General features: G+C 35.8%; 1 long non-coding RNA gene across 1 annotated transcript; it reads left to right on the forward strand.

The window, feature by feature from the left end:
- The first annotated feature begins 466 nt into the window (after positions 1 to 466).
- On the forward strand, positions 467 to 3,634 carry LOC139623344 (uncharacterized). Its single transcript, XR_011691484.1, has 4 exons — positions 467 to 803; positions 1,739 to 1,838; positions 1,972 to 2,019; positions 2,734 to 3,634. It is a non-coding gene; the product is annotated as an uncharacterized lncRNA (long non-coding RNA).
- Positions 3,635 to 11,575: the final 7,941 nt, after the last annotated feature.

An 11,575-nucleotide genomic window follows, 5' to 3' on the forward strand; every position in this document is an offset into this window, starting at 1 on the left:
TTTAGCGATTTTTGTGAAGCTTTTGAGTTTCTGAGGTTGGTAGGTATGAAGCAATAATTTTAGAACACAGTCAACTGAAAAACACTCAGATTGAGTGAATACTGGTCACGATCAACAGTTGTGTGATTTTTCTGAAGCTTTTGAATTTCAGAGGTCAGCAGGTTTGAGGCAGTAATCTTAGAACACAATCAACTGAAAATCACTCAGATTGATTGAATACTTGTCAGAATCAACAGTTGTATGATTTGCATGATGTATTTGGGTTCCTGAGGTCTGCAGGCATGAAGCAGTATTTTTAGAACACAGTCAATTTAAAATTACTGAATGTGAGTGAATACTGGTCAGAATCAACAGTTGTGTGATTTTTGTGAAGTTTTTGAGTTTCTGAGGTCGGCAGGTACACTGAAAAAAATGATTTTTTGGCCCTGTAATTATTATTTCAATTGTCTATATAAATTCTACAAAAAAAATACGAATTCAGTGCTTTTACTTTAAAATAGCAGTTTTTCATGTAGTGCATTACTTGGTGATTGTTTTGTATGTAAATTGAATCATTTGATCAAAGTAATATTCACTAAACCAGTTCATTGGCTTAATTAGTTGATATTTCCAAGTAAAATGTAATTGAGTGACATCAGTGAATCTGGCTACCTTCTCTGCATTCGGAGCATGACGTCAAAGCCCCGCCCCACATTTGAGCGGGCTTTCGTTAGACGTACTGTACGTCCATGGTCCACATTTGAAATAAGTTGGCGGACTTTGTTGACTGAGACGGGGAAGAACGTGAATATGGAACCATGAAGGTAAGTTTTAAGCGAAACAAACTTTGTACATTCCTGCTGGCTCACCTACTTAAGTCAGTTTCTCCGCACTGAAAGCAGCGGTGGCTGCAGTGCTAGCAAATAGTGTATTTTCCTGCTAGCTAGCTAGCTAACTTTGCTGGCACCAGGTATGTCCAGCACTTGCCGACCGCCTAAGCAACACACGCCTGCCGCCTTAACTAACGTCTTCAAAAAAATAAAATAAAATAAATAAATAAATATAAATATCAATTTGAATATATATAAGTACATATATATATATATATATGCAGGGCCTGAATTTCATCGCGGGATTGCGGACGATTTAATTGATTTACAGCGATGTATGTTCAACCAACGTCTGCAGCGGTGCTTACTGCAGGACGACTGGCCAGAACCGCTGTGTCCGACTGTCTGACTTCGACCCTGAACACACCTGTAGCTCTCTGCACCTCCCCGCTAGCATAACACAGACACGCTAACAGTAATATTAAGTTTCAGGAAACAAACACAGACCGCTGGTTAAAATGTAAATCTACATCATCTGAGGCAGAACCTGCTCAGAAAAACACAGCGGAGCCCGAAAAACTAACGAAAACAGCGCCAAGTGATGTCAACATTAACAACGTTAATCCACAGACAGGTAACTGACGTTACTATAGCAACACGTTTCAGGCTAACCGGCTCGGAGTATATGAACGGCTCCAACTAAACAGGTGATATGAGCGGCGCAATGTGTAAAATGCTGCGGTGCTGCGCGTCTTATCAGCTGATGTTACAAAACGTCAAGTTTAGTCACTCAGATTATTATTATTATTATTAGTAATGTACTTATTATATAGAAAGTATAACTTTCTGTTGTTTGATGAAATTGTCACCATAGCACTATGTAGAGTGAGTCACTGCTTCTTGTCATTATATTTCTGTTTTCCTTTTAGACTTGAACAGGAAGTCACAACAGTCTTTAAGTGCATGAGGAGCATCAGCCTTTGTATGCACAATAGCAACTACTTTGGACACCTGACACCTGGTCTACAGGTAATATTACAAAATAATGTACACATAATTTGTAATATATGATATGTAAATTAAAAAAAAAAAATCAATGTGCATCCTTGAGTTAGTAGAAATTAGTTGAAAAGCTTTTTTTTTTTTTTTTTTTTTTTTACAGAACATAGGACCTACTGACTGCTAATTTGGACTCCACGGATGACACAAGGTAAGATCAAATTAGTAATGATTAGGTTTAACTTGTCACATAATTTCTTTATGTGTGGCAGTTTGGTTTAATTTTGAGATGTTTAATTTGTATGTTTCAGGTGCCACAACATGAGATGGATGTGTATTTTTTTTATCATATTTAATCTTTATCTTATCTATCTTAAACTTTAACTTGCCTTTTGTCTCTGTTTTTCTGACTATTTAACAATCACTTATTAACTTAATTTTATGAGCAAAAGAGTATTTAATTAATTTATACCTTTTATAACCTATTTTACAGATTTAATCCCTCAGTTTTCAGCTCCTGTGTTTCCCCCATGGGGACCTTCCACACTGGGAGTAGTTCAGGTCTACCAACATGGGTGCCGTCATATGGACAGCTCTAGCCTGGGTGGCTGGAGGGCTCTGCACCTCTGTGTGGAGTCTCCTGTCTGCCCGGGCCAGGGTGGTCACTTGGGTGGCACTCCCTGTGGTCGTGGGCGTTGACCCCTCTCAGTCTGGATGGCCCCCAAAAGTGACTTTCTTTGTCTCAGGGTCAGCCTCTGTGAAGCACTTGTGTAACTTTACATATGAAAAGTTCCATATGAATATGAATATTGTTTGATTTGAGTACGCTAAATTGTTTTTATTTTCACATTTTTTCTCTTTATCTTTTCTTTTACTTGGAATCTATTCTTAGTTATTTCTAATTGTGGCTTATTTGTTTTCACAGGACGTCAGCCAAGAAGCAGTGAAAGAGGACTGCAGTAATTACATGATGAAGATCACCGTCATCCATCCCAATGTGCCACAGGAAAACCAAGATCCCGTGTACGTGTCAGTCATCATTGAGGGGACAGAAGTTCCGGAGTACTGCGGAAGTGTGACAAACGCTTGCCTCCTGCTCATTGGTGTCATCTATGCTGTCATCTTAAGTTACCCACTGAAACTGAAATATACTTTTGAAGTATTTCAGAAGCTGTTTCTTGAGCTTGACATCCTTAAAATGTCAGCAAAGGTCCAGTCTCTCCACAAGAAACTTTTAGCGTGAGTGTTCCAGTGTTATTTGTGCTTTTGTACAGCACAATCTCTTTACATTTTGTCAGTGATTCTGACAGTGATTTCAGGTGTTCATCAGTTTTATATAAGCTTTTTTGTCCTGATCATCCTGAGAATGTTACAAAGGTCCAGTCTCTCCACAAGAAACTTAAGAGCCAGTGTTACTTGTGCTTTTGTCCAGCACAAACAATTTGTTTGCATTTTGTGTCAGTTTTCTGACAGTGATTTCAAGTGTTGCCCAGTTTTATATAAGTTTTATATTCTGTTCTGAACATCCTGAGAATGACTGCAAAGGTAGTGATTGCAACTGTTCATGGACAGAGTATTCTCCGATAGCATGTTTTTTTCCCCTGCTAAGGCCAGCTATCTGATTGGTTGAAACTTTAAAGGATTTTTTTCCTTTTCAATGAACTTCTGCCTATAAAATCCATGAGGAAGTAAAAGCTTCAATCTTTTGAATTTTGTAAGAGCCCAATTGTGCTTGTGGTTATAATGTTATAGATATTTTAAATATATCTGTGCCATTTCAAATGTGAAATAAAAGTGTCTTTCAAACATCCCTAAAGCTGCAAATATTTGTTTTTGGAAAATATTGAATTATTATTTAATAGAATCGTAAAGATATTTACTTAATTTGATTAATATTAACTAATACGTTCATAATAAATATTACTTAATAATTAGATAAATATAACAGAAAAGATGAGTAAGAAACAAAAAGAAGCATCAGCAACTTTTACTTGGGTTTTGTAAATACATGCAATGGTAATCTGAGTGAAAGTTACAATCTATAGGTGAGTATTGCCAGTGCAATTTACTTGTGTATTTTTCATAAAAAATAAGTGGTTCTAGTAAGTAAATGTTGCTTAGAAATAGCCTGAGTAAAGATTACAAGCACTTTCTGTGTGGAAAAACTTGCCTAACTTTTTTTAAGTAAATGTCACTCCGAACTTTTTTCAGTGTATGAAGCAGTATTTTTAGGACACACCGAACTGAAAATCACTCAGTAGCAAGTGCCTCAGGATCAACAGTTATGTGTTTTGATTGCACACTGATAAATATATATATGAACTTAGAGATTATAAAGAATTAAGTTTTCTGGAAAGAAATAACTGTTCTAAATAACTATAAAATAACTTCTCAGCATCAAGTTGTGCTATCACACTACTGATTTATCTTTTGTACAGAGAATTCAGTGTGTTAGCACAGAGTTTCTGTAATATAAATTTTTCTCAGTTGTTTACTGACTCTTCTTGAAAGCTATATTCTTGTGCTGCAAAAATAAACTCAGTAAAAATAGCAAATAACTGCATATTTGAGTTGTTGCCTCTTCATTTAGCCTCATCAACAAGGCTAGAGAGCCCCACTGTTGCTGATCAATTGCACCAATCACCAGAAAAAATTCCTTGTATGTGAAAGCATACTTGGCAATAAAACTGATTCTGATTCTGATTCTGATTCTGATTCTGATTTTGAATGTCAACACAGTAGATGTGCTTTCATCACTTCCAGAATTCCAGAATTCAATGTTGCATCAGCAGTTACTTTCAGAAGATCCAGAGCTTTCAATTCCATGCAGACATGCTTTGAAAACTACATTTTTATATTGGGCAACACTAGATAGTGTAAAAATAAACTTTATACATATTACCATTTGCCTGCACATATCTGAGTTGTGGCTGCTTAACTTTTAAAATACTGGTTTCATTTGGCTATTGTCAATGTCAATGTTGCATCAGACCAATTGAGATCTTCTCTTCACTTTTAGATGATCCACAGCTTTTGTGTTACATTTTTCTCTCAATTGCTTACACAGTTGTGGGGGGGGGGGGGGGGGGGGGGATGGGCACCACCATGCCCATATTACATTTAACATGTTCTGACAACATTGCCTGAAGAAATTGATATAAAACAAGTTACGACAACATTGTGGTGTAACCTTAACATAGTCGTGGAAAATATGATGTGACATATTTGTTACAATAAGAAAAATGTTAAATTCAAAGCACATTTAAACAAATATAACAATGTTACATTTATAAAATTATTAATAATATATGTTACAAAACAATTTTTGAATATCTGTAAGTAAAACAAACACAATTTTACGGTGCTCCTAATTCAATTTTGTAGTTTGGCCAAACGCTACAGTGTTCAGAATGCACTAGGTGTCATCTTTGAAGATGACTGTGACTTTGAGGGATGTGAAGATAGCTCAGATGAAGACCCTGAAGACCCAGATTACACTCCCAGCAAAAAAGACATGGAGAGTGATGAGTCAAGTGGGTGTGGTGATTCAGACAGTGAATCAAATGATTTAGATGAAGTACCACAAACAAACATGAACCCAGGGCAGCAAAACTGACCTAAGAACTGACAGAGGAACTGTACAAGAAACTGTAAAATAAACTGTCCAAGGGACTGACCAAGGAACTGGCCATGGAAAAAAACAATTTTCTTGGAGAAAAAACCTTTTGAAGCCCCTGTGTGCACATTCAAAGGCCAAAGTGTCACGCCTCCAGATGATCTCCAGATGATCTTTCTACTCCCCTGGAGTATTTCAGAAAGTTCATAACACCAGAAATGCTTGAGTCACTGAAGGAGCAAACAAATTTGTACAATGTACAAAAATCAGAACGTCACAACAACATTAACATCACTGTTAAAGAACTGGAAATACTGACTGGCCTCTACCTGCGAATGGGTCTTTGCCAACTACTGGGAAATCGTGCATACTGGGAAAATGACACAAGGTGTCCCATCGTGGCTGACAACATGTCACGCAACCATTTTCAGTTTGCACATTTTTTGTTGTAAAACCAATCAGACAAATATTTTTTTTGTTAAACTTGAACATTAAAGTTAGAATGTTATTGTATCTTATGGAAATGCTAATAAAAATACAAATATATGTTACTGAACAAAAAAACTGTCACGCTGATTTATTTTCAAATAAGGAATACATTTACTATAAACACCCAGTGTGACATATATGTAACTTTCCAGATCTTTGCCAGTAGGGGTCAGAATTTAAAAAACAAATTAGAAATGTGTTCTGTGTGGTCCATTTGGTCTGTTTTATATTCCCCATAATTTTCCTTTAAGGGGAAATGGGTCCGGGTTCTTAACTTTCAAGATGAACACAGTAGATGTACTTTCATATGGTTATTGTTTAGTCAACAATATTGATTGTTGTTACATGCGCGGCACTACATAGTGAAAATATACTTTAGAAATATATCTAAGTTCTCTTCACTTCCAGAATTTGTGCTACATCTCTCAATGTAACACACACTTGTTTTGAAAACTATATTGTTATACTGGGTAAACACCAGATGGTGCAAATATAAACTTTGTACATACGTAAAAGGAAATCTGTACATATTGGCAATTGCCTGCACATATTTGAGTTGTTGCTTCTTAACTACGAATTGCTTTATTAATTAACAGAGTAGATGTTCTTTCACCAAGGTCCTGTGAACATTTCAGTCGTTGGAAATATTTGGGACTGCTATATTCAAGGTTTGATAACTCTGATAAAAAATGCAGATATTTTGGGATGTTCTCATCTTTTATCAGAAATGCATAGTCACACAACACAACCCAAATATCTGCAATGTGCTCAATGATGAGTGGAAAACTGTATTTTTATATTGGTAAACCCATCCAGTCAATGTCGGAAATGTTGAGGGCGTTGTATTAAATCGCTGATAATCATGAAAAACTTTGTACATTAACAAAATGTTTGTCACTTAATAAATAAATAAATAATTAATATGTAAATTAATTCATATGTAAATACAGATACTGTCATTTATGGCAAAAACATCATGTTTTGGAAGAAAAGAGATGCTTCACTGTATTTATTACAGACAAAAATACTTTTATAGAAATCCAACAGCAAACCTGCACAGCAAACTAATAAAAAGAAAAAAATCAAAAAGTTTCACATCTATTGAAAATGGGTTTCTTTATTCTGAGTCAACGATAAAAAGCTTAAAACGTTTACTTGTAATTAGCAGTCAGTCTGAGTGGCAATCAGTAACAACAGCTGCCATGTTTGGATTATAAAATCTGAAAATAAATTATTTTGAAAGCAAAAAACAATATCATTACCTTATTGGTTGGAACTCATACTGAATCTTGGAAAACAACAAGTTATACATGTCAAATCCAGATTGTAGTAGCACAGAATTCTGCACCTTTTTTGACTATTTTTATGAGGGACTTTTGACAATTGTTTGACTATCCAGAAAAAATATCAAATGTTCAGTACATGTCAAGTTCCAATGTAAGAAGAAAAAAAAGATGAAAACAAACTTAAATAGTGCTTTGGTACAGGGTAAACAATAACATGCAAAATCTGTATAATGCCCACTTACAGTTATTGTTGTTATCTGACACCTACAGAATTTCAAATCAAAACAAATTATACATCTCCAATTCTTTTTGATCAAAATAAAGCAGGTTAACTAAAATATTTTTCACTTTGTTCAAAATATTATGCAAAACCAAAGAAAAGGTTCAACAACTGACATTGTAAATATAAGGAAGGTGGTGGTAACACTTTGCTTGAAGAGTTTCTGAACCATGAATACCAGCATCAAAGAACTTCAGGACTCCATAATTCAAACCTTGCTGTTATTCTCCGGAGTTCTCATGGGGAAAACACTTCTGGACATATTGTCACCAGGTTGAATTATTTTAACATAATTTCCAAGAAACCATGTTGTGCACGTGCCAGTGACATGGCTCTAATACTACAATAACAATAACAAGCAATCATTTTGCATGGATCAGAATTGATGAAACTATACCCAAGTTATACCACAGTGACACTATAGTGCACTCTGGGGTGTTCCAATGCAGAAAGTAATGACCTCAATATGGACCTGTACATTGTTATTTCTCCTAATTTTGCCCCAGGTAGGAGAAACAATTTACCAGAACTTTGTAGACAGTATTAAGAATGAATTTGTTATAACGAGCCACCAAACTAAAACCATGATAAATAGCAAGAAAATTGGATGGATAGTTGATCAAAACATATATTCATATATATATATATATATATATATATATATATATATATATATATATATATATATATATATATATGTTCTGTAACACAAATTAAAGCAGAAACATTTTTGATTCCTTCTTTCTTTGCATAAAGAGTATGCTGCTAGTACTCAAAATATAAAATTACAGCAGAAACTACACTGAAACTTTCATATATAAAATGTTAACATGATGCAGGCCCTGTTTTTTCATATCAAACCAACAATGGCCCAACTTTCTTGTTGAATCTAAACTTTTCCATGAATTGTGGATATGACACCATTTGCCTATGGGTGGAGGAGCTCAGGTCACTGCAGTCAACTACAGACAAACTACAAGGACATAGATAATACATCCAAAGGACACAATTAAATTGACAAAAACAAAATGAAATAGAAAAATCTATAGTAAGCAAGCAGACAAGTGGACAAATTTTCTGTCATTGCTTGTGTTTTGTTTTCCCTAAGTGATTTCATTCGTTTACACGTCAAACTCTTGTCTTAAATCTAAAAATTAATAAGTGGAGCCCACTCACTAAATAGTGTTTTGTAAGAACACTTGCACCTGTTGAAACACGGAAACATTTCTTTCAATTTCAAACTACTGAACTCAAAAACTGGAAAACCAACAAATAAATAAACTGGAACACAATTTTGACAACAGCTGTCAATATGACATAAGGAATGCTTCTGTACATTTGATTTGAAACAGGAAAGTTATTTTTACTATTTTGTGGTCAACACATGGACAAATGGCAATTCTCTCTGAGTATTTGCATGTACTGTAAAGCTGACTGTGGTGGGTGTTTTTTCTTTAAAGAATTTACATTTGGACAGCAAAAAATAATTTGAGAAATGTTTCTGAGTCAAAAGGAAATAAATCTGCATTAACATGCAGTAATTTTATTGCATGTGATAGAGCCTGAATATGCAGCATGCAATTTCTAAAAAAAAAAAAAAAAGTGTTGTTTTAAGTTAGTTTTTCAGAAACTATAAAAGTATCAAGAAACAACTATTACTCACCCTTTGTATTTCCTCTGTATGTGTTTCATCTATGCAATCTATTTACAAAGACTGTACTTTTCTACATACAGTCCTTTCTCTTATATTGCACACTACTTAAAATTTACAACATTGAATCTGGTGTCCTTTATAGTCAAATTATAGTAAATGACATAATATTTCTACAAGCATTAAAATGTACCATAATATGGTGTAATAGCTGCAGGTAAAAGTATGTTTAAAAAGGCAGTATAAAGAAGGAATCATCAAGAGGGTCTCCCTTTGTTTTTGGATTTTTCACGGAAACACATGGCATCTATCTGTGGTGTAAGCTGCTCTGAATTCTTAATCACAGTTGCAGTATTGATGTCACATTAAACACAACAAATAGCATGTGCTAAGTGTCCATGACTCACTTTCATCAAAGTGCACACAGTCATCATCAGTACACATTTGTAGGTACAGTGTGTCCCTGTGGCTGTGATTGTTGTACTCAGTTTTATTGAGGTTAATGTGCTCGCTGCTGCCACTGGAGCCTTCAACATTCAGGCCCTGGGTCCAGCCACCTGGAAAAATGTTGAAATGCCAACTCCAGATTTGGGTAAAAACTCACTGAAATCTCCAAATGTCTTCAGCTTCCTTCATGGAGACAGTCTTGGGTAGCCCTACTTCTTAGCCAGTTGGAAAGGATGTTGACCCTTTAAGTGTGAATACAATTTAATCACTTGAGAAACACAAGTAAAAGAGATAAGGGAATTGAAATTTGTAACCAATAAAAGATCATAAAGTCTTTGATGTTCAGTGCATTTATAATACTATTTTAATTTTTTATTTTATAATATTTTCACTGTATTGTATCCATTTTTCCTCAATCTGCCTTGCTTACCAACAAATTTACTTTGCCTTTCTGGCAACACACCTATTTGACGGTAGCTTCAACATCAATAGGAAATGTGTTGTGACAGCTGTGCAGTTATGGCTGCCTCATTCCCTAAGCACTGTATGTCTATCACCAAATCTTTTTCAGATAAAAAGAAATACAGTATGTATTTTAACACTTGGGTTTTGGGTTTTTGCCACTATGTATGCAATGTTTCAAATGGCAAATCTGAAGCTTCAGGGTTACTGGATCCCAAATTCTAGTTAAGAATGCCATTGTGACATTTTATAAATTTGCCTGCCTGCTGAACCTGCCTGCTGAACAGGACTCTGAATTGCACTGTACATCATTACAGATGTTTTGGTCCTTGATCATACAAACACAAGAGCTCAGACAAATCATCTGTTCATTCTATTCAGTCCATGCTGTGAGGCACACACTAATTCAGCTTCAAATCAAGTTTAGCATTCTCAAACTGGTTTAATAAACATGACAGCAAATTCGGGGAACTTCAGTAATCTCCCCAGTCACCAGATCAGATTCCAATAGAATTGCTGGGATGTGGCAGAACAGGAGATTGGCAGCATGAATGTGTACCTGACAAATCTGCAGAAATTATGTAATGCCATCATGTAACATGGAGTAAAGTCTCAAATAAATCTTTCCAACTATGTCACAAAGAACTAAGGTTGTATTGTGTGTATTAGTATGGTTTTGCAAATAAAGTGCTTGGTGAGTGTATATTTCTAGTACGCCTCTCCAAGTTGGTAAATCAGATTCTAAGATTCTCTGTTTTGGTTGCCGGTCTGGCCACGCATGCATGTTAGTGCATGTGAAGCATGTTAAACATTTGCTGTCCCTTCTGTTATAGACACACAGGGACGGTCCCTGTGTGTGTCCTGTGTGGCACAGTGGCACAGCAGCTTTTAAGTGAAAGACTCCACACACATATCTTGAGTGGAGGAAATTCTGGAGGCTAAAACAGCCTCTGACCAAGAAACAGATAAGATCACAGGATAGGCCGACTGGTGTCGGGGAGTACTGGCTCAAATCCTGGTTGGCCGGTGGCCTGTCAAAACATCTATATATTTTTTAAAGGTTATACCTACCCCATCATTGGCTTTAACAGACCACTATGCGTGCCTGTCTGTATTCGTCCCAGCAAATAAGTCCAAGGTTGAATTTCTTTTCTAGTCTGACTGTTGGGCCAATGGTTTGGCTTTGGTTTTTCCAAGATGGAGAGCCCTTCAAGCTGCTAAAAGGCTCAAACTTGACTCAGAAATCGTGACAAGCTACAGAACGTGTGATTAAGTCAGCTAACTAGCCGTTACCAATATTATGAATTTGTTTGGTAAATGTTGTTACCACTAGTTGGCTTAATGTCAGCATTGCCATAGAAAATATCACACAGCAATGCTAGCAATGGACTAGCGTTGTGGGTTCATTGTTTTTAGGAAAGTGGAGCTGAGGCAATAGGTCACATCATTTGTCTGAGATGCTAGTGCTCACTGAGAAATCTAGTGGCAATGACGATCGCGTACAGAACCTTTAAACTGAACTCTATGACATTAAAC

This window comes from Trachinotus anak, unplaced genomic scaffold (genome assembly GCF_046630095.1).
Source record: "Trachinotus anak isolate AG129_WGS33_773 ecotype Australia unplaced genomic scaffold, CSIRO_AGI_Tana_v1 ptg000007l, whole genome shotgun sequence".
Classification (NCBI taxonomy): Eukaryota; Metazoa; Chordata; class Actinopteri; order Carangiformes; family Carangidae; genus Trachinotus; species Trachinotus anak.